Source organism: Chrysemys picta, chromosome 1 (genome assembly GCF_011386835.1).
Source record: "Chrysemys picta bellii isolate R12L10 chromosome 1, ASM1138683v2, whole genome shotgun sequence".
Classification (NCBI taxonomy): domain Eukaryota; kingdom Metazoa; phylum Chordata; order Testudines; family Emydidae; genus Chrysemys; species Chrysemys picta.
This window is the reverse complement of record NC_088791.1, coordinates 81,940,466-81,963,535: the sequence shown is the minus strand read 5'-3', so window position 1 is coordinate 81,963,535 and position 23,070 is coordinate 81,940,466. Positions and strand designations below refer to the sequence as shown.

The following is a 23,070-nucleotide window of genomic DNA, read 5'->3' as shown; positions in this document are numbered from 1 at the left end:
GGTGTAGCTCTATTGAAATCAAAGGGAGTTACGCTTATTTACCCAGCTGAGTATCTAATACAAATCTAAATCTAGTGAAAATGTCTCAATAACTGCATAAGAGAAATCATGATTTAGAAATCATAGCAGTAACTACACATGAAAGAGAATATTGAGTATACATTTTATATGCTTGGTATATTCCAGATGCCTCAGAATAACAGCTCACTGACAGCTCAGAAATGATGTCAGCCTTGATCTAATATAATAGTACTTAATAGTCTTGGGATTAAAGGAAAAGAACACATTAGATTGCTTCTGTTTAGTTGGCCATCTCCTTTGTTTGCATTCACTGTGACAACAACCTTCAGGTGAAGGTATGTTTACATGTCAAAGCTAATGAAACTTGATTCCAATAGATCTGCCCTTCATCCTTGCTCTTTCAACATATCACACTGGTTGTAGCTAGAATTAAATTGGGTTTTGCCTGTTTTTCAGACACATGGGTGATGAACTAGCTTTTACACAAAACAAACCTTCATTCACTGAGAACAGGTGCAAAATGTTCTTTTGTGTCAACAGTGGGGAGAGCAGTAACCCTTTCATAGATTCACTTACTTAGCTCTTTCTGCAATACAAGTCATGAGGAAAAGAGTCTGCAGATTTAAAAAACTGTTTTCAAGCAACTCTGCAATCTACTTCCTCCTAGTCACACTATGAAACTTCTTTTATTTTAGATTAATATCGCTAATCTGCTTTTGTGGCTCAAGTGATCAAGTAGCTAGTTCATAATAATTCCTGATCTCCCACGGTGTAGACTATATTATATATTTTTGTAATTTTCCTAGGAAATTCTTCTGATGATTACTGCTGCCTTGCAGAGGAACTGCAGGTACCTTCTTGCACCTGCTGCAGATGCTATCAGGTGTTCAGGAGATGAGAGGGCTGTCCACGGGGAAGCACACAACCCAACTGGCCACACCCTGTCATAGCTATGGAGTGCATTAGCTACCCTTCTCGTACTCGTACTCATGATATGCTAGTGACAGAAGCCCCAGCCCAATAAAGCATGTGCTTAAAGTTAAGTACATGAGTAGTCCCACTGAATTCAAATAAAGATGTAGGCTGAAACTTTCCAAAGGAATCTGGAAGGGACTAGAGGAAGTGAGAGACCTGCTGGCTGGAGACTTGAAGTCTGGAGCAGGCTTGCTAAAGGAACCAACCAAAGACACCTGCCACAGGGAGGGAACCTCAGGTTGTTGGTTCCATGTAAGAGCTGAAGCAAGTCTGTGTGAAGTCTGCCAGGGAATCAGCTCTGAGCAGGGTAGTGACACACTGAACCCCAGGGTGGGTTACCATCTAAAAACAGAAAAAAGGACTCTGTGAAGGAACTCTTTGGCTCACATATTCTTTGAGGTAAGAATCAGGCCCTAGGACAGATTTTTGGGCCTTTGAGTTTTACTTTTGAGTTTATTTCATCTGTATAAACCTAGACCACAATAAGCGGCGATTGCATGAGCAAGTGCGTAGAGTCTGTGTAAAAAGAGACCGAAGAGCAGTGTAGTGGAGAGGCACCCTGACCATGGGGGAACAGCTAACTCACTTACTTTTGATGCCCGATCAGGGATGGAATTGGCAGTCCTAGGCTTTTGTGCAAGGCCTGCTGAGCAATCCCATAAGGGTGTTCCCTACTAAGGGTCTCCCAGGGCCAATCCTAAACAAATTGACTAACTCCAAACACCCTGAATGTTCCTGACAACATTTGAGTGGGTTGTGGTTGCCACTGGCTGGGAGAGGAGCTTCTGGGCTACCTAGCTTGCCCCTTATCTAACTGGAGAGGTCCATGCTGCTTACTGGTCCATAAGTGAAAAGGAAGCCCAGTCCTATTCCACTCTGAAGGCTGCCATATTGGATTGACTTGGATTTTCCCCAGAGGTCTATTGGAGGAAGTTTCACTAGGAACTATTCCCAAAAGTGGGCTGCCCACTGGTCATCGTCTAATGGTTCCATGATTTGGCCATTCATTGGCTGACCCTGGAAACCAAGACCATGGGCAACCTTAGGGAGAGCATTGTTCTGGAACAAGTGTTTTAAAATTTTCCTTAGAGTAATACAAGCCTGGGTCTGTGAGTTCTACCCAGCATCTGTCTTAGAAACGGTGGAGAGGTTTTTGGAGGCAGAGGCCTTAAGTATTGGGAGGGTCCCCCTGGTAATTACAAAGTTGTTGGAGCTGGGCCAGGTTTTGGTGCCCCTGGAACAAGGAGGTACCTACAGTACAGGACCTACTTGAGGGACAGAACTCCTACCTTCCTGGAGATCTCCAGGGGCTGGCACTCTGAGATACCAGGCCCAAAGGCATCTTTGTTGACCATTCAAAAGGGCTTAATCATATGTTAGCATTATAGGCAGTCAGACTATATGCCATGAGAATGTGCCATGATGGAGTGTGATTCTCTCGGGTGTCACTTCATCCAACAGGGTAAGAACTCAAACCTGCTAATGAGGGAGGCCATGTGACCCTTCCTGGTTCCCTCAAGATAGGACTAGGTAGTAATGCATTCTGGCTGTGGCCAATGCTCCTGCACTGAGACTTCCTCCCTCAAACGTGACTGAATGGTTCAAATTTCCTGCATATGTGAGGCAGGACATACTTACCCAACTGCGTCTGTTCTCTTACAAGTAGCCAACCAGGTGAGGTGTCCCAGGGTGTGGGGAAGCAGAACAGCTTCTGTGGCCTGTAATCCTGGGTTGCGACTGGAAAAACCTCCCCTTGCTACTGAATAGAAACTCTGTGCCTCTGATCCCAGTCAACTCTCAAGACCGAGACCTTACCCACCCTGAACTACCATCCTCTAGATTAATACAGTGTGTAGCCCTGTGGGTCCCAGAATATTAGAGAGACAAGGTGAGTGAGGTAATATCTTTTATTGGACCAACTTCTGTTGGTGAGAGATACAAGCTTTTGAGTCACACAGAGCTTGTCTTCAGGTCTGGGGAAGGGTATTCCCAGTGTCACAGCAAAATGCAAGGTGGCTGCTGGGAGCACCTTTCCCAGACCTGAAGAGGAGCTCTGTGTGGCTCAAAAGCTTGTATCTCTCACCAACAGAAGTTGGTCCAATAAAAGATATTACCTCACCCACCTTGATCCTATAGATGATCTTTTCGATCTTATTATTACTCAGCATGAGGCTCAGACCCTCCGAGAGTGTTTCAGCCAGGTAGCCACGATCAATGGGGAAACCATCTCCACGCCCCTAACGATTTCCCCATTTTGAGTTATGCAACAAAAATTCTGTACTGGATGGAGAAACAACCTCACACGGAAGAGCCAGATTCCCAAACTGGCTCAGTGAGAACTGTTGAGACTAGCACCCTAGGTCCCAGTGTCTGGACATCTGGGTAAGGCAAAGACACTTGAAAGACTATTGGCCCGGTTCTTTTGGCTGGGTATGTTTTGGGAAGTAGCATATTTTATCTCTCTTGTCTGGATTGCCAGAAGGTAGCCCATAAGGGATGAGGCTGGGCGTCCTTAATTCCCCTCCCACTCTTAACAACCCTGTTAGAAACAGTGCAGATTGACACTGTAGAGAAGTGCTCCAGGCCACAAACTTACCCAGAGACCATTCCCTTGTGAAACATTTGCTTCTACCCTCAGGCAGAGGGTACTGCAGATCTTTTCCAGGGTAGGCATCCCCTCAGAAATTATCACTGATCAGGGGACAAACTTTAACAGATCTGGTTTCTCCCTTAGAGGTACGGTCACTCTGGACCTTGGTCTATCCTCCTCAGACCAATGGCCTAGTTAAATAGGCCCCTATGAGGTCATTTGGAAGATAGATCTGATCAATTGAGGTTTACTGCCCAGACTGTTGATGAGCAAAGCAGATCTATCATGTGAATCTGCTAAAGCCCTGGAGGGCCCAGGAAAACCTCTTCTTCCATCCATTCAGAAGAAGGAGATGAGGATTTTGGACCTCCGCTCACAGAACCTGTTGTGATAGCGGTTAAAGTGCTTCCCCCTTGGGGCTGAGTTGTCCACTGGCCAGACAGGGCAATTAGAGACTCTGATGTGGGTGTAGCAGGATGTATCTTCCCCATTTCCTGGACAAACCTCTAGTAACCCAACAGATTCATATACAACCTGGCACCCAGTTCAGTCAAAAGTTCTATCCAATCTCAAAGGGGTTTAAGTCCCAGTTAATTCAGGAAGTCCAGGAGACATTAAAACTAGTTGTGGCTGAGGAACTGAGAAATTCCTGGTGTAGTTTGATGGTCCTTCTCCCTATACAAGATGGGACCATGCAATTCTGCATTGACTTATGCCAAATCACTGTCAACTCTGACTTTGATGCAGGCCCAATGCCCCAAACTAATGACCTGGTGGATTTGGCTTAACCAAGCCCAATATATCTCTTTGTTAGACTTAACTAAAGACTATTGTCAGATCCTGCTCTCCCCTGATTCCCATGACAAGACAGCCTTCTCAACACCCATAGGCCTTTTTCAGTTTAATATGTCCTTTCAAAGACTAATGGACCAAGTGCTGCAGCCACATCAATCCTATGTGGCAGACTACCTGAATGACATGGTGGTCTACAGTCTGGATTGGCCAACCCATCTCAGGGACTTAGCCACAGTCCTTCAGTCCATATGGGAAGCCAGTGTAACTGCAACCCTAAAGGAAAGCACATTAGGGAAGCAGGAGACCACATATTTATGGTATCTGGTGGGGAATGGTAAAGGGTATGATCGGAAACTTGTACCCAGGTTTGCCTCTCTAGCTGCTCCCCTTATGGATCTCGTTTAAAAACAAAACAGGTCCTCTGCAGGTCACTTGGTCTCCCCAATGTGATGGGTTGTTCCAAGAAATTAAATGGTGTCTCTGTAACAAACCTGTACTGTGTAGCCCTGAATTCTGTCAAGAATTTATTTCACACACAGAGACCTCGCTCTGGGTCCAGGGAGCGACAATGTACCAGAAGTTCCATGGTCAGGAACATCCCATTCTGTAGACAATTGAGAAACTCCTGGGCCATGAAACCCATTACTCCTTTTCAAGGACTGAATATCTACCAATAGAGTGGGCGGTGAAAGCCCTGCACTATTTGGTTGGGACTCCCTTTCTTCTTGTCACTGGCCACACAGCGCTCTGATGGCTCCAGATGATAAATTCAAATGCTTTGGTTACCTGTTTGTACCTTGCCTTACAGCCCTTTTGTTTTTGTATACAGCCTCTCAGCAAGAACCACCAGAACGTGGATTTTCTGTCCAGGACAGATGAAGATGGTAAGTCATGCAGTGGGTTCCCTGACATGCTCACTCAAATTAAAAGCAAGGGAGTGAGGGAGCTGCCTACAGGAGATTTGAAGCTTGGAGCAGACCTGCTAAACCTGGCACGGGTAGAGAACCTCAAGCAGGAGGTTCCCTCTATGAAGCAGTTCTTGAGGTGGGGGTTGACTCTGGGAATTCTGTAAGGGGGTCAGCTCTGAGCAGGGTCACATCCTAAGAACTGATAAAAGCAGTCTGTGAAGGAATCCTTTTGTTCACCCAGACTATGAGGTAGGAGCCAGGCCCTGGGACAGATTTTGGGGACTTTGATGTTTATTTTTGAGTTTATTTTGTCTGAATAAACCCAAACCCCAATAAGGGTGGTGATTGGATAAGCAAGCATGTAGAGTCTGGATAAAAAGTTCTGGGAGAAGAAGAATAGAGTGCACAGCCCTGCAAGTCACAAGGGAGCGCATAAAACAGGGGTCAGCAACCTTTCAGAAGCGGTGTGCTGAGTCTTCATTTATTCACTCTAATTTAAGGTTTCGCGTGCCAGGAATAAATTTTAATGTTTTTTAGAAGGTCTCTTTCTATAAGACTATAATTTATAACTAAACTATTGTTGTACGTAAAGTAAATTAGGTTTTTAAAATGTTTAAGAAGCTTCATTTAAAATTAAATTAAAATGCAGTGCCCCCCGGACCGGTGGCCAGGATCCAGGCAGTGTGAGTGCCACTGAAAATCAGCTTGTGCGCTGCCTTTGGCACGCGTGCCATAGGTTGCCTACCCCTGGCATAGAATCATAGGACTGGAAGGGACCTTGAGAGGTCAGCTAGTCCAGTTCCCTGCAGGCAAGGCAGGACTAAGTATTATCTAGACTATTCCTGACAGGTGTTTGTCTAACCTACTCTTAAAAATCTCCAATTATGGAGATTCCACAACCTCCTTAGGCAATTTATACCAGTACTTAATCACCCTGACAGTTAGGAAGCTTTTCCTAATGTCCAACCTAAACCTCCCTTGCTGCAAGTTAAGTCCATTGCTTCTTGTCCTATCCTCAGAGGTTAAGAAGAACAATTTTTTTTCTCCCTCCTCCTTGTAACAACCTTTTATGTACTTGAAAATTGTTATCATGTCCGCTCTCAGCCTTCTCTTTTCCAGACTAAACAAATCCATTTTTTTCAATCTTCCCTCATAGGTCATGTTTTCTAGACCTCTAATAACTTTTGTTGCTCTTCTCTGGACTTTCTCCAGTTTGTCCACATCTTTCCTGAAACGTGGCACCCAGAACTAGATCCAATACTCCAGTTGAAACCTAATCAGTGCAGAGTAGAGCAGAAGAATTATTTCTCATATTTGTTTACAGAGAGTAGTTATGCACCCACCTTGTATTAGCTCCATCTAGGTTGCATTTCCCTACTTTGTTTATGAGAGGGTCATGTGAGACCATATCAAAAGTTTTATTAAAGTCAAGATATACCACATCTACTGCTGGAAGGGCGTAACTAGTGGGGTCCCGTAGTTATGCCCTTCCAGCATGACTATGAGCCACTGATAACTGGTTGGAAAACCATTCCCAGAGAATAGTTATGCACCCACCTTATATTAGCTTATATGATGAGCTGGACAAACAGCTTTCTGATAGCGATAGATATCAGGTTGGTTTGATGTGATTTGTTCTTGCAAATCCATGCTGACTGTTACTTATCACCTTATTATCTTCTAGATGTTTGCAAATCGACTGCTTAATTAGTTGCTCCATTATCTTTCTGGGTACTGAAGTTAAGCTGACTGGTCTGTAATTCACTAGGTTGTCCTTATTTACCTTTTTATAGATTGGCACTATATTTTTCCTTTTTCCAGTCACCTGGAATCTCTCCTGTCTTCCATGACTTTTCAAAGATAATCACTAATGACTGAGGAGATATGAGCCAGCTTCTTGAATATTCTAGGATGCATTTAATCAGGCCCTGTTGAGTTGAAGATATCTAACTTGTTCTTTCCCTATTTTAGCCTCTTTTGATCCTACCTCATTTTCGCTAGCATTCACTATGTTAGACGTCCAATCACCACCCACCTTCTTGGTGAAAACCGAAACAAAGAAGTCATTAAGCACCTCTGCCATTTCCACATTTTCTGTTGTTGTTCCCCCTCCCCCTCTCATTGCGTAATGGGGCTACCCTGTCCTTGGTCTTGCTCCTAATGCATTTGTAGAATGTTTTCTTGTTGCCCTTTGTCTCTAGCTAGTTTGATCTCATTTTATGCTTTGGTCTTACTAATTTTGTCCCTATAGACTTGTGTTACTTGTTTATATTCATCCTTTGTAATTTGACCTATCTTCCACTTTTTGTAGGACACTCTTTTGATTTTTAGATCATTGAAGATCTCCTGGTTAAGCCTGTGTGGTCTCTTGCCTATCTTTCCTATGCAGTGGGGTAGTTTGCTCTTGTGCCCTTAATAATGTCTCTTTGAAAAACTGACAACTGTCTTCAATTGTTTTTTCCCTTAGGCTTGCTTCCCATGGGATATTACCTACCAACTCCCTGGGTTTGCTAAAGTCTGCCTTCTTGAAATCCATTGTCTTTATTTTGCTGTTCTCCGTCCCACCATTCCTTAGAATCATGAACTCTACCATTTCATGATCACTTTCATCCAAGCTGCCTTCCACTTCCAAATTCTCAACCAGTTCCTCCCTATTTGTCAAAATCAAATCTACAACAGCCTCTCCCCTGATAGCTGTCTCCACCTTCTGAAATAAAAAAGTTTCCAATACATTCCAAGAACTTGTTGGATAATCTGTGCCCTGCTGTATTATTTTCCCAACAGATGTCTGAGTAGTTGAAGTCCCCCATCACCACCAAGTCCTGTGCTTTGGATGATTTTGTTAGTTGTTTTAAAAAAAGCCTCATCCACCTCTTCTTCCTGGTTAGGTGGTCTGTAGTAGACCCCCTACCATGACATCACTCTTGGTGTGTGGTGGTTTTTTTTTTTAACCCCTTTTATCCTTATCCAGAGACTTTCAACAAGTCTATCTCCTATTTCATCTCAAGCTGTACCCTTCTATATCAATATTCCAGTCATGTGAATTATCCCACCATGTCATAGTTGTTTACCAGCATTTTGAGTTCTTCCTGCTTATTCCCCATACTGCTTGCATTAGTATACAGACATCTAAGATACTGATTTGATTTCCCCCCCCCACCCCCAGTTCTGTCTTGTCTTGTCTCTCCTTTATCCCTGCTATAACAGCCCATGCTCCCCCCACAAATTCCGACCTTTCTCCCAAGTCTCCCTGTTTTTGACTCACCTGCCCCCTTCTAACTTAGTTTAAAGCCCTCCTCACTAGGTTAGCCAGTCTGTATCCAAATATGTCCTTCCCCTTCCTCAGTAGGTGGACCCCATCTGTGCTTAGCAATCTTCTTCCTGGAACAGCATCCCGTGGTCAAGGAAGCCGAAGCCCTTTTAGCAACACCATCTTCGCAGCCAGGCATTCACCTCCAGGATGCATCTGTCTCTGCCTGGGCCAGAAGGATCGACCAGACCACCACCTGCGCTCCCAGAGCCCTGTAGTCACTTCTGATCTGCAGAGGGTCATACCTTGTTGTATCATCAGTGCCCACATGGATGAGTAGCATGGAGTAGTAGTCAGAGGGCCGGATGATCCTCCACAATCCCTCCATAACATCTCGGATACGGACCCCTGGCAGGCAGCATACCTCCCAGGATGCTATGTCAGGGTGATAGATGGGTGCCTCTGTCCCCCTCAAAAGAGAGTCACCAACCACCACTACTCTGCATTTCCTCCTGGGAGTAGAGGCTGTGATCCTCCCAGCCTTGGGGGTACATGACTTCTTCTCCTCCTCCTCCACCTTTTGGGGGTGATTCCTCATTGCCAGGGCAGCATATCGGTTTTCCATCACCATAGGTGGGTGGGTTGGGAGTAGGCGTGGAGCAATGCCTGCCACCAGAAATAACCAGCAGCCAATGTCCTCCCTGTAACAGAGCCATATCCTCCTCCCTCAGTGGCGTGACAGCAGTCCTCTGTAGCTGGATAGCTTCCTCAGCCTTAGATGTCTCCATATTAATACTCTAGAGGAATTCCTTATGGGCATGGATGCTTCTCAGCCTAGCCGCCTCCTCCTGTAGCTCTCCCACCTGCTCCTGAGAGATTCCACAAGCAGGCACACTTCACACTGGATGGTCCCCTCCCCCAGCCTGGCTTTCTGTGAGTAGAAAATGCAGGCTACAGTCTCTGCAAGTCCACACCAGGATCTGTGTAGAGGCACCCATGGTTAAGCTGGCTGTCTGGCTACAGGTGGAGGAGACAGGAGCAGCGTTGGCACTGGCAATATGGCCTGTTTGCAATCCTCTGTTCACTAGCTCCGCTTGGTCACTTAGTCTCTGACTTTTAAGGCATTCTCTCCTAGGTCAATCCTGCCCCCTCATTAATCACACAGGGGGAGAGTGATCACAAGACTGATTGAGGCTGATCAGAGATGATCAGTTATGTCTGAAAATTGATTATTTATTTTTTGATGAAAGCTTCTTTCTTATTAGATACAATGAAACTTTTCTGCAGTGAATTACATTCCTTGCATTTAAGACCATTATAGATGATGTATTACTTCCTATTTAGGGTAAGGCAGAATAATGCAAAAATAGGACCAAGCACATTGTAGCTGCATACATACAATAGTTGGACAACTTAATGGAATTTACTAGTGGAGCAAGCAGTGAATTATTGGTTCTGAAAGAGCAAAATATTATTGTTATAGACTGACACTCATAAAATTCTGCTTGATACCTATAAAACTTCAATGTCTACTCTCAGCAGGAATTCTGTAGCATCTTTAAAGTCTGAGGGTCCTTTTAGATGACTGAAAAATCTTATTGAGAGCAATTCCAAGTCCTAAGCAATTGATCATACTACAAAGGTTTAAAATTAATGGACTCCCTTGTAGTCCAAGAGGATTATTGATTACTCTTACTGCAGCAATATGATTTCTTATGAAGTGCTTTGCTTTAGGGCACAACAAGAAGACAGGTACATGTGTTAATGTGCATATCAAAGTATGAATTAAATGATAGTACAATATGGTGTATGTCTGAGGGTACATCAGAATATGATGTAAATAGTGCTGGAAACTTTGGGAATAATACTTGCAACATGGATTTAAAAAGCATTGTCTGACAGTTGGAAACACTAACAAGTAAGAAATCCTCACACTTTTCTAGTATTAAAAAAAATTAATTAATTAAATAAATAAAGTCTTGCAAATTATCTTCATAGTCATTATTCACATTTGGCCAGGCCTTACCCAGACAAAATGCCCCTTAAAGTCCCGGGGAGTTTTGCCCAAGTAGGGCAATTTAAAGACTGTGTGATTTGACTTTTTGAATCCCATTATTCGAGGGGCCTCAGGAAAAACTGGGTATGTACTGAAGCAAATTTGCAGTTCAAACTCTAAGCGCTTCCAGATTTAGGGCTAAATTCTGTCTTTGGGTTAGAGGATGAGCATACAAATCTCATCCATCAATGAGAGCTGTGCAAGAGTATGTATGGGAGTAAAATGTATCCCATATAGAACATAGTTTTGACCTTTTTTTTTTTTTTTTTTTTTTTTCTGGATGCTGATTTGGTTTAAAAAATTAAAGTACTGAGATGAGAATAGAATAAACAATAAGGGTGGAATGGACTGTGGGCCCCTACCTTGGCTTTCTGCACCAAAGTGCCCCTCTGGACTCCCTGGGTATCATGAAGGTCTCTCTACTAACCTTGTAAGTGGGCTGTAGTCCACGAAAGCTTATGCTCTAATAAATTTGTTAGTCTCTAAGGTGCCACAAGTACTCCTGTTCTTTCTACTAACCTTGTATAGGTAGTATTCAGGATGCACCCGGGTGAGGCTTGGACCCATCGTTCTAGTGCTCCAGTGAAATTAATGTCTTGTACAAGTGGTGGGGAGGGACTGTAGCTGATGTTCTAGTGTTGTAGTTTTCAGCAGTTGTTTGTTGTAAATTTTGCTTTGTGATGGAAGCTGGAAAAACAACCAACATTTTAACAATAAGCAATAGCCAACTTTGATGAAATCCCACCTCTTAAAAGTGTTGTTAGTTTGAAAAGCACTAAAAATATCAAAAATTTCTTGCAATTTGTTGGGCTTGGTTTTTCAAATAGCTATAGGAAACATCTGTCAAATTTTAGTGCTTTGTCCTTGGAAGAATGTCAGAGCCTGGAAGAAGGTTACAAGGTTCTAAATTAACTGTTGTAAGAATTTATTTTAACATGGGGAGTTGACTATATGGGCTTAGATCCGGTGAGGGACTGAGTACCTCCTGCCAGGTTGTCATTTGAAAGCAGGACCATTTTTGAGTAAAAATCAGCACCCTTTACTCAAGATATGTCCTAATTTCAAATAGACAGGTTGTCTGTGAAATTAGGGCCATTTTCATGAATGTGAGGGAAGTAGGAAAACTTCTAAAATGAATTATAAAGAAATTTTCTTCTGCAAAATATAAGGTCCTGCTAAGATGGGTTTCATGGCCATTCATTTTCTGACAATATAGCAAAAAAGTATGTATCACTTGTAAAATATTATTTGAGCTATCTTTATTTTCCATAGCCATCAAACAGTACATTAATTTGTTTACTCCAATAAATATTTATCTATGCTTAGGCTCACACATGGCTTTTGTCATGTTTGACCTTTCTAGTTAATACATCTGTTTGCCAAATTATCTCTCGCTGTCAACAAATGTTATACACTAAATGGAAAGACATTAGGGTTAACTGTAATTAGGTAAATGGTTTAAGAGGAAACTCTTAGCATTTAAATTACATTCTTTATACATAACTTCAGAAGTATTCTACTGGAACTGTACAGTCTTGTTAAACAAAGACTGATTACAAGGATCTAAACTGGGATGAAGGGGCCCTTAAATTATTTCCCCCAAAACTACACTTTTTAGGACTTTATTTTAAAGAGAATTCTCATTATGCCAGAACAGAAATAAGTAATACAAACAAAATTGCACAAGAGCTATTATATAAGAAAAATAAGTGATGAAAATTATTATTAGGCAGTAATGTAAAGGAGTGTAATGGTGTGTCTGGAGCAGCACCCCCTTGGGGACCTTCCAAATGCTCCTTTGTGGCCAAAGGCCTTCCCAGGGTGGGGGAATAAGTCTCTGTGTTCACTGTCCACTGAGGTGGGTGCCAGCTAACTGTCCTGTCAGTTTTATTCCCTTTCTGGACTCAGTCTCAAAAACGTTCTACAAAGAAAACTCAGCTGTAATTCAACACTTGTCTGTCCCCTCTAGTCTTCTGGGAGCGGGATTGAGAGGGGCATCCTTGCCTGTTGTTCGGGCTTGGTTCTCAATCTCTTATTCGAGAGTGGCTAGCTCCTTGGGATCTCTCAGTTCTTCCCCAGTGCCTGCTCCTGCTGGCAGGCCTGTCTCTGCAAGTGAAGCTCCTTCAGACAGAGCTCCTTCCTGGCCAGTCAGCTCTGAGCCAGTCTCTCTCCTTTTTCCTTCTGGGCTTGGCATTGGCTGCAGGCATAGCAGGGAGGGGCTAGCTAGGCCCAAAGGCTCTCCTTAACCCCTTCTTTGCTGGTATGGGGCCTTTCTGACCCACCACAAGGAGAAAATTAATGAATAAGCTGAGCAATGGAAGAGGGATCATATGGGACAGTGCACTTAACATGAACCTCCCAACACATGTCTTCGCTTTAATACCCTGTAAAGGGCAAATAAATCCTTTTCAGGGAACACCTGGGAAAGGAAATGATCACAGTCCACCCGGTAACTTGGTGGTAGCGCTGCATGATGTGGTATGCAAGACGCACAGGTGCAATGCCAGGTTTCTCTCTCCTCACACTGAAGTGCAGATGTCACTCACTGTTCGGTGTGCTTTGTGTCCTCCTGTGAGCTCTAGCCATGTGAGTCTGTTACAGGCCCAGGTTGAGAGCTTGACTCTTTAGCTCAAGTGTGCTGTTAGCTCCTGAGGGCCTGGGTCCCAGTACTCAGGCCTTGGCTACACTCGAGGATTCACAACGCTGCCGCGGCAGCGCTGTGAAGCGCAAGTGTAGTCGCGCCACCAGCACTGCGAGAGCTCTCTCGCAGCGCTGCAAGTACTCCACCTCTCCGAGGGGAATAGCTTGCAGTGTTGCGAGCGAGCGTGCAGGCACTGATTACACTGCACTCGCTGTGCTCGGGGGGGGGGGGGGGGGTCACACCCCTGAGTGCAGCGCTGTGAATTGCCAGTGTAGCCAAGGCCTCCGTGTGCTCACCAAGATATCAGCAGTTAGAGGCCTACTGAGGAGATTAATACTTGATTTCCAGGAAAAGGTGACAACTGCTCCCTGTTTATATGTCAGGGGCTAGCTTCTGGATTATGATACAACGTTGATGCCAGCATAGTCTGCTGTCTTTAGGAGAGGAAGCACAGCAATTCTCCAGATTCCAGAAGTGACTGTTCATACACCAAAATACTTGGGGGACTGGATGATCTGGAGCAGGACACAGAACTGTTCATCTTTACAAGATTGGGTCAAATCCACACCAGGTAAGGAGTGACCAAAAATTGTTGTTGTACAGTTCTTAAGGACCTCAAACCCTGATTGTTTACCCTATTGTTGTTACTCCCGGATGGCTGGACCACAGCCCTAACCAACCAGATCACAGCTACCTTTAAACACAGGCCCTCCCTCTCAGCCATAGCTGCTAAGTTTTGTGGAGCTGCATGTCCTAACTTACTGCTGCTTGGGACCAACTATATTGTCCATAAATGTAAATTTATGGCACTTATGCAAATTATTTGCAAATAAGAAAATTAGTTCATTACATAATCTGCATAAAATAGCTGCCCAAAACTTGATAGCTACGGTTTTAAAGAAACTACTTATCCTCATAGCTACCGTGTGTGTGTGTGTGTAAAACACATTTTTACACCTCTGAGTGGTGCAAAAATCTTCTTGTAATACCCCACTTAATATCTGCTAGTTCAGTAATAACTTTGGGGGGGCTGATTCTTCTCTCACTCTTCTGTAAATCAAGAAAGTTTTGTATGTAATTTACAAGGGTTTTATAAAACTGGAAAAAAAACAAGAAATTCCATCATGTGGAACTATATTGTTCCCTACACATGTCATAACCAAGATCCACAACTCAGACCTCTGTCACTGGAGTTAATGGAGTAACTGATTGAAACAGAAGGCTGTTATCCTCTATATGGACCAGCCACTAGTGGGGGATGAGAGACACACTGCCAGTGGGTTTCACAATTATTTGCTAGGCACCAAAGGAATTTTGAGGTTGAGACTCAAAAATCCTGGGTTCTCTTCAAGGTTCTGGAAGGAAGTGTGATCTAGCAGCTACAGACCTTTCCTTCTCCACAAACCCTGCCTGCCCCTGCTCTAGCATTTAGCCCTGTAACCTGTATCTGTCTCCTGTGCCTATCACTCGCATAGTTTATCCCTGCTCCTCAGTCCTCTGCATTCTAGTCAGCCAGCTTTAGCCTTCTCCTGGACATTCTCAGCATGAGCACTGAGATCACAGGATAGATAGTCTCCATCCTCTCAGTGCCTGGTGCCACAGTGGATGCTGGCTGTAGAAAAAGCCATCACAGGCAAAGTCCCGATTAATTGTTTAGCCCAATTTGGATAGATTTTTCACAGGGAGGGGAAAAAGGCACGTCCCTGATACTGTGGTGACATTCCTGCTTGAAAGGATGGAGGGGTGAGAGCTTCTTAATGAAACAGCTGTAAGAATTTAACAAGGGCAAAACATTTTCCTAACTTCAGCAAAAACTGTTTAGATATCTCTCAGAAAGAGATGTTTCAAAAAAGTCAATCTGAGGTAGACCAGTCTGTACGGGACACTTCAGTCCAGATGGTTAAGTTTAGTGAAGTTATAAGCAGCTGAAAACTGTCTTTATAATAGAGTGTTTGTTTGGAAACCTTAACTATAGACATTGAGTCCAGCTCTGGATAAATAATGTGATGCTGTCTTCAGGATGTCTTCAGGAGTGGATATAAACTGTGGCAATACTTAATCAAAAAGACAGCACGCAAATTCTACACAGAAATATGTCCGAACAAATACAGCAAAAATAAAGTGTGAAGCATTGTTTTCCATGTACTGTTCTGTTTTTTCTTACAAAACTATTAACTTTCCATAATTGCATATTCATGATGTTAATTAAGGTTCAGAGCAAAAGTAACAGAGCAGAAAGAAGTATGCAGACCAGGTCATTGATTCCAGAAAGAGCATTTCTCTCACTTGTAGATTATATCAATTTTTCAGTGCGCTATCCAAGCGTGATGTGACCTAGCTGCGTGGGGGAAGCAGGGCACAGGAGTGGGATTCAGGAGGTCTGGGTTCCAACCCTAACTCTGACACTGAGTCATTGAGTGACCTTGAGTAAGTCATTAAGGTAAAGTGACCTTTAAGGGGATAGTGTGAACTCAAATATAACCCCTTCTGTCCGTAAATGTTTTACCTGTCTTTGTTATAAGTAAGACTTATGATGGTCGTAGCTGGGAAAAAAATTGCAGAGGGGAAAAAAAATCAATCTCCCTCTTCCCCCCTCCCCATAATTTGTTTGCTTTGTGCATTTGACAGCACTGTACTGATAAGACAAGTGATTATCTGCTTTGTGTGGTTGGTCAATTTCCCCTTGCTTTGTGTGGGTCTTTCAGACAGTCACATGAAGAAAGAAACATTCTTTCAAATGTTTGTGTAAGCACATACGCACTCTGTGTGTGTGTGTGTGTGTGTGTGTGTGTGTGTGTGAGATAGAGAGAACAGGGGAACTCAGGGGCAGGTTTAGCACCTGAAATTACTTTGGTTTAAAAAAAAAATGTTTTTTGAATTGATGATGTCCCTTTAATTCTGATTATTATTTTTTTGGTTGCCCAATTTGAGATACTTTAGGTATCAAAAATTGAAGCACTCAAAATTAAAGCCGCTTTTGAAAATGTGGAACTGAGTGTTTTTTCAGATTATAAAATGAGGGAAAGCTTATGCACCACATGGGAGTGCTCTGAGGCCGGTACTAGAATAAAGCTGTAAGAAACTCCGAAGTTTTGGTTTCTAGCCAGGGGCTTCATCAAATCTTTGTTTCAGTTTTACTTTTAAATTGGGAAGGACTAAGTTGTGGGGGTTTTTTGTTTTGTTTATTTTGCATGGTTTCAGTCAAAAACTATGCAAAAATCACACATCCCTCCTCTAACCCACTTCTCTGGCCTCAGTAGGGGAAACCACTGTAGGGAAGAAAGGAAGAAGCACTAAAGTCCCTCCTCAGAACCTCCACTGGTCTGTCTTTTGCTGCTCTCAGGGTGAGATGCAGGGACTTGTGGCCTGAAACTTGACACTATTGATTGATGTGTCACTCATTACTATTTTAAAAAGCAACAGAGGGTCCTGTGGCACCTTTGAGACTAACAGAAGTACTGGGAGCATAAGCTTTCGTGGGTAAGAACCTCACTTCTTCAGATGCAAGACCCTCTGTTGCTTTTTACAGATTCAGACTAACACGGCTACCCCTCTGATACATTACTATTTTAAACACCCATCAAACTGAGGGCCTGTCCACATTGCAGAGTTAACTCTAGTTATAGGGCTTAGTACATGCTACCACTTACGTTGGTATAGCTTAAGTCGCTCAGGAGTGTGAATAAGCCACTCCCCTGAGCAACATAAGTTACACTGATCTAAGCATCAGTGTGGACAGTGCTATGTCAGTAGGAGAACTTATCTTGCTCACATAGCTACTGCCTCTTGCAGAGGTTGAATCATCATGCCAATGGGAGAGCTCTTTCCTGTCAGCATACTGCATCTTCACCAGACACGTGACAGTGTCGCAGCTACAGCAGGGCAACTATGCCAATGTAGCACTTCTAGTGTAGACTGGCCCTTAATTTGCGTTGCTCCTAACTTGAGTCCTATCCACACAAAAAACCCTTAACCTAAGTGGCGGTGCACTTCGCATGAGTTGGGTGGCCCAGGGGGGAGTGTGTTTGTGTTGTGTGAGGGGAAATAGCACAATTCATTATTTGTTAACATGATCGCTCTGTGCAGCGGGAGTGTTATTTCACTATGTAGCCACTCTCACTTGTTAGCACAAGTTATATACACGTAACTTAACCTAAACTCTGCAGTGAAGTGCACCTATAGCAGTGATAAAGCCAAGTCTGAAGAAGGGGAAAAGTCTCCATAAAAAATTTACTGCCAGCCTCTTATAAAATAATAGGATATCTCCATTAATTTATTTAATCTCCTAGAACTGGAAGGGACCTTGAAAGGTCATCAAGTCCAGCCCCCTGCCTTCACTAGCAGGACCAAGTGGCCCCCTCAAGGATTGAACTCACCACCCTGGGTTTAGCAGGCCAATGCTCAAACCACTGAGCTATCCCCCCTTCCTCTCCTCTCGTGGTGGATTTTGAAATTCCACGTTATCTCCTACTTTTCTCATAATCTGGAGGTGCGAGACATGGCTTCACTATCGTTCAGCTCTTCAAAGGCATCTCTGTTCCATTATCAGGGGAAATCCCCACCCAAACCATATGACAACATACTGACTTTTGCTATTGGGATTTAAGGGCATGGTGTCCTTCACAAAGGGCAGCTTCTCACTGTTTCTCTGAATGCAAAACAGTCAGGGACTGCAGGAACTCATGCAACAGTGACAAATTTCAAATGATATTTAAACAACAATGTAACAGTGAGCTGTACCATATATTCACAGGGTCCAGTCCTGCTCCTTCAGTGGAGGCACAATAGGCCTACAATGCTGTAAATATCAAACACAGACTCCCGCCCCCCCCCCAATAGAGCATTCTGAATAGCAGGGCTTCAAGGGCTCACTCTGGGAACCCACAGAAGGTTTCATTCCTCCAAGCTGTATTCTTTCCCTCCTCTCTAGATGTACTATATTAAAATAATATTCTAGTGTGACACTAGAAAAATATCCCAGAATCCTGCAATACCATTATTGTCAGCTCCTGTGTTTGGGGCTCATAGTGTAAAGTATTGTGTATTTTATAAGAGCAAGGAATTTTACATTAGCTACAGTGAAATTGGCTGTGCATAGGAACCAAAACAGCTGCTCACACTAGAGAGAATCTTGCAGGACAAGAAGATCTAGTTGCAACAGAGTACAACTTATGGCCTACAATAGTTCCAGGGGTGCAGTATGCCCAGTGTGTATTCATGAAGTTCATAAACTCACTAGCTTACACCCTGCCACTCCTTCAGTTTACCAACAACTTTCCCTATTCATTCAAGCTCATCTGCACAGGGCCATGGGCTATAGTGTTCACCATGCACAGCCATTCCATACGTTTCTGCTGCATTATGTGCTTTCTGGGGTCCCTCTGCTCCCCAAGATTTCACACAAACCAATTAACAGACACAATAGCTAATCTCCCTGCAAAGCACTCAAAATGCAGCAGTGTTCTGTGGAAAGCCCCTTACTTTCCCAATCTGTGAAAGTCAGTCATCACATGCACAGGCTTGTTGTACTACAACATGAGTCATCACTGAGAGTTTTCTATCATACACATCAGAGCAGTGCAGATAAGGGGATTTTCCTCTCCTCCAACACAGTGTAGTAAAGTAATGGAAATATGTTAATCTTACAGGAACTATAGTGTTTAACTTATTTGCTTAAATGAACTTGGAACCTAACTAAAGGGGCAACCCTTGTTGATCTCAAGGAATCAGTTAACATGTAGTATCTGAGAAGGAAAGAGTGACTTCCTTGTCAAACGTTAACCACTCCAGTTGTGATCCTAGTTAAGCAGAACTGAATCTTATCTTATAAATACTGCAATGTCTAGAATTGCTGTAACTGAACTCTGAAAGAAGGTGCATAATCATTTGCACCAATAAACATTGGTAAACTGTTACCAGAAAGCAAAGAACCAAGGGGAAGGAATATATTTCTTCTCCTGTTGCACAAAAAGTTTCAACGTATGAGTCTCCATACAAAAACTGCCATACATTGGAGGTAAGGAACATAGAATGTGCAGCAATTTAGGGTAAACTAGAGAATAAACATTTTTCATCAGAAACTGCATATTTGTCTGACTTGAAATGTTTTGTGAAAATGGATGGGGACGGATTTAAAAAGAGAGAGTGGTGAGGCAGGCAATATGAGAACATGTTCTTTCCTGATATTGCCATTAATTCCTAGTTTGATCTGAGATAGCAACTCTGCAAGAACAACCTTTCTAGTGTTATGTGACCCAGGGACCCCTTGGTGCCAACTGGCAGAGAGCACAGGGGTTGGATAGGGTTTTACAGGGATCCCCTGGGTCAGACATTTGCATAATAGTTCACCAAAGGGTGGCATGTGAGATCTGTACCAAGAGCCATAGCCCATTGGTCATCATAATCACTGTGAAATGTATGTAGGGATAATATTTAAGGAGTTATGTATCTACATCTCCTGGTGACCTGCCTTATCTTGGAGATGTTCCTTTCAGGCAGGAGGTAACTGACACTTATCTCCCTGTCTGGCCACTTGTGTCTGGTGTATTACATGCCTAGATGTATACTGAGTTAGATGCCAATTGAGAGATTGTGAAATCTACAAGCGAGAAAATCTACAGGAAGAAACAAACAGCAGGAGGATTTTCTGTTTAGGAATAAACACAAAGGATTGGTCTGGTATATCTTGGAGTGCAAAAGGACACACTGAATCCTTCACCCAGAAGGCAAACTGACAGCAAGTCTGCTTCATGAAAAGAGGGTCAAAGCTAGCCTGGCTGTAAAGCACTATGCAGATTTTGGGTGATCAATACTTTATTGGACATGAGAATATCTTGTTAATTAAGTCTAGGCTGTAGAAAGCATGTTATGATTTTATCTTATATGTAACCATTTGTTTCCAATACTATTACTAGTTACTACTTGAATCACTATGCTCTGTAAATAAATTTATTCTTGATTTCACTATAAGCATATCTTAAGTGCTGTGTGTCAAGTGGCACAGTGGTCTGAGGTAAAACTGGTAAACTGGGGTGTACTGCTTTTTTGGAAGTGGCAGATCGGTAAATACTGTGAGTATACAGTGGGCCAGGGGCTGGACACTCCAGAGAGATGTTTGGAGGGCTTGTGGGCTGGGGTGGGCCAATTGCTAATCTGTAGAGTGACAGCAGGGCTGGCAAGGCCTGGAGGAGAGTACTTGTGTTGCCTGTGACCGGTGGAGTTGGGGAACTGAACCATGGCAGGCACAGACAAGAGTTCCTTATGCTAAGGGCAGGTAGTAGTGAGGAAGCGTCACATGATGATATTGATCAAAAGCAGAAGTGTGTTCTCTCTCTTTCTCTCTTTTAAAGAAATCTCAAAGTTTCATATTAGATTCAAGGGTTGCATAAAGATCCTGGCTGTTTCCTTACTTTAGGCAAAACACTTTGGATATCCCTAATTGTTACTTGAATTTTTCAGTGGTTACTGGGTAAATGACACTGCATTCTGCTCCATTAAATCAAATTAAATCAGTGGAAATATCTACCCTGGAAAGCAGGCAAACAGATCTCCTGAGTTTCTTTAATAATCTTTTGACAGATTTCTAATATGTTGTTTTTGAGTAGTTCTTTATTATAACAATCCACTGTCAGTTGAGGCTTGCATGTCAGGCATAATTCTGGGGATCAAGGACTACATGTTGTTGCAAGAGAAAATACTTTTGAATTAATTTTTGTCACTGAGGATGGCTCAATCTCATCACTTCATATTATTTTCCTATTTCTTTTACTTCCTTTTCTATGGTAACCTGATTCTCAGTTTCACCAGAATGAGTAAAGTGAAGAGTAGGGAACTCAGCTGAGAATCCTGGAAACTCGGATTACAAGATTTACAAGATACATCAAGCCTGAATCTACCTAGTTAAATAGCAGTATGGCTGTAACCCCTGTCAGTGTGATCAGACACATGGGAGTGGGAACTGGATGAAATGTATAAATTTTTGTATTGTGTGTTGCAAAAATTTTTGTAGTGAAACTCAATTATTTGGTAATTTGACAATCAACTTTCCCTCCCACTGCGTAAGCATAAAAATAGAAGTGCTAAACTGTATCTAACTTTTCCAACTAACCACCTCACTTTGGTGGTGTTTTTTTGTGATATTACATGGCAATTTTGAAGCATGTGTTGCAAAACTTAGTTGCATATTTGCTTGCCTGCTGATGAAACCCTCTGAGAAATGGCATATGGGCAAAATGGTTGTTTTCCCCCAGTTTTTCTCCTGGAATGGACACAAACAGAAGAAGGACTCTCATTTAAAACAAAGCTAATGAAGTTTTGTCAGGGAACAAAATTGACTGATAACAAGTGTTGTTAAAAAAAACAATGGAGTCTCTCCCTGTTCTCTTCTGGATCAAGAACACACATGCTGAAAAAAGTAATCTCTGTTTGCTGCTATATTGACTTGTTTTTTGCCTGCCTTTCTCCACTTGCCAGGCACACACACACTAGTATAGTTTGTGAATATTTAAAGGCCATCTTTATTTACAGTATGATACTCCAACATCATATCTTCTTGTTACTGGGTACTGGTTTTCTGGCATACACTAGTTTAAATCCTAGAGGTACCATTTTCTTTTAAATTGAATTTAGTATTTTATTTTTTTACTTTTATTGATGCTGGAAGTGATGGGATGTTGGGTGACTGGATGATAAGGAAAACTCCAGATTGATACAACTTCAAGACCAGTGTGCAATCAGTCCCTGTTGATAGATTCTGTGCTGGGATTTCTTTGCTAGAAGAGGCAAATGTATTGACTGTTTACTTCCCAAGAAAGAATATGTGCAAGCTAATTCTGTGTGACTAAGATCCTTGAAATGGGTTTGCAGACAAAGAATAATCATTTTAAGAAAACAACCAAAAAGGCAGAGGTCCTGATTCTCCTCTTACTTACATCAGGGTAGCTCCCTGGACTCCTGATTTTCGCTAGGATTGGTGACAGGAGAATCAACCTCAGAATGTTCAGAGAATATTAGATGTATTCAAAGACTAGCCATTGTAGTTTTTGCTTGGTCCTCTGGGCGTTTTGTTTTTTTGATACTGAGACGTAACAATAGCAATTTTATTTATTATTTTATTATTCAGAGATGTATTGTTGTTAGTCTCTGTCACTTGTTCCTTAGCAACTAATAGCCCTAAAAGTTAAGTATAGCCCTCTGCCAGCTAATACAGAAAGAAGCCAATATTTTTGGCTGGAAGCAGAACATTCTATTGTATGAGCAATTGCCCTTTCCCCCTTACAGACTGTCTCTTTCTTTATGTAATAGAAAACAGCTGACTGATTCCTTCAACCCAGTATATTGGCCAAAGTGCTACCTTCCCAGTAAATTCTATGATGATCTTCATAGAAAGAAGCTACACATGAGTCATTTCACACTCCCCAGGCTCTTTATCCAGATAGTATGAAAGTTCAGTCATGCAAGCAAACCTTTATCTTTCCATTAAGTTAAGTGGTGTATCTGTTTGAGAAGATATATTTGGTGCAATACTTGATTGTACACTGCTAAGCAGCACAGTGAGGTGCTTCTAAACTGTGGCACATCCAACTGCAGTCTATCTAGCAGATGCTATGCCAATGAACTGGGATAAGTATGGTTTATCATCAGGTCAGGTTTGAAGTCTACAGTTCCATGATAAATGAGATACATTTACTTCACTAATGCCAATTACTTCGACTCGATTTCAGTCCTGTTGTTTGTTAATTCTTTTACTTCCTTATTGCTCAAGTACCCATTCTTGCTCCAGCCTTTATGAACTGAACATTTAATCTAGTTATAAACACAGAGAGCAAACAACTT

At 42.6% G+C, this 23,070-nt stretch overlaps 1 long non-coding RNA gene across 2 annotated transcripts; it reads left to right on the top strand.

Annotated features, from left to right (window-relative positions):
• The first annotated feature begins 837 nt into the window (after nucleotides 1-837).
• Nucleotides 838-16,053, top strand: LOC135974110 (uncharacterized). Of its 2 annotated transcripts, none has more exons than XR_010591256.1 (4): nucleotides 838-1,395; nucleotides 5,211-5,265; nucleotides 13,677-13,807; nucleotides 15,212-16,053. It is a non-coding gene; the product is annotated as an uncharacterized LOC135974110 (long non-coding RNA). The 2 variants fall into 2 exon arrangements; XR_010591257.1 differs by having other exon boundaries at nucleotides 13,620-13,807.
• Nucleotides 16,054-23,070: the final 7,017 nt, after the last annotated feature.